This window comes from Mastomys coucha, unplaced genomic scaffold (genome assembly GCF_008632895.1).
Source record: "Mastomys coucha isolate ucsf_1 unplaced genomic scaffold, UCSF_Mcou_1 pScaffold18, whole genome shotgun sequence".
Lineage (NCBI taxonomy): Eukaryota > Metazoa > Chordata > Mammalia > Rodentia > Muridae > Mastomys > Mastomys coucha.
The window spans coordinates 5,976,874-5,977,868 of NW_022196900.1; the positions used below are offsets into that span (position 1 = coordinate 5,976,874).

The window sequence follows — 995 nt, forward strand, 5'->3', positions numbered from 1 at the left end:
AAAAAAAAAAAAAGAACTGTTTTTAAGTGTTGGTGTGTGAGAACAGCAGAGATCTGGGAGGAGTTGCTGAAGCTGGTGAATGGAAAGCATAGAAGAAAGAAAGGGAAGAGAAAGAAGAGGAAAAGGAGAAGGGGTGGACATTTTTTTGCAAGCCTCTGGCAGAGGAACATGGCTAATCTCTCCATGGCCCCAAAGACCAGAGCTTGAATTATGGGTTGAAGCTGAAGCAGATTTAGCTCCAAGCAAAGAAAACAAACAAAAATCCATCCACTATGAAGTTAGCCTTACAAAGACTTGCCTATAGGTGATCGGGCAGCCCGCATTGACTGAGAAAGAAGAGAAAGGGAAGGAGAGAGAAGACAGAAGAGCGAGGTGACACAGAAGAGGAGAATGGGAGAAAAATAGAGGTGTTGGTGCAAGGAAGGAAGCAGAGAAATAAGATGAAAACGGTTGGTTTAGGAGTTCTGGGTAATCCGTGCAAACCAGACTCTCCCTTGCATTTCCCCCTTCCTCAGCGATATCCTGAAACACCAGCAGATGGAGATATTGCCCTGGAAAACATGAAAAGTTTCAGCCCCACCCCCAACTTAAAATTCAAATTTTCCTTTTCTTAAAAACACATCCAAAGAGAAATTCTGATTTTCCAAACTAAATTTAAGAAGCAAAGATTCTTTTTTTTTTTAAGATTTATTAATTTTATGTGTATGAGTACACTGGAGCTGTACAGATGGCTGTGAGCCATCATGTGGCTGATGGGAATTGAACTCAGGACCTCTGCTTGCTCTGGCCGTCCCCCCCTCCTCCGGTGTAATACACTGTAGCTGTTTTCAGACACACCAGAAGAGGGCGTCAGATCTCATCACGGATGGTTGTGAGCCACCGTGTGGTTACTGGGATCCGAACTCAGGACCTTCGGAAGAGCAGTCAGTGCTCTTACCTGCTGAGCCATCTCGCCAGCACAGAAGGAAAGATTCTTTTTTTTTTTTTTTTTTTTT

General features: G+C 43.5%; 1 long non-coding RNA gene across 1 annotated transcript in view; it reads right to left on the reverse strand.

Moving 5' to 3' along the window:
- The window catches only part of LOC116095298, a 3,740-nt gene that overhangs the window by 430 nt on the left and 2,315 nt on the right, over positions 1 to 995 (reverse strand). The gene's annotated exons all lie outside the window — the stretch shown is intronic.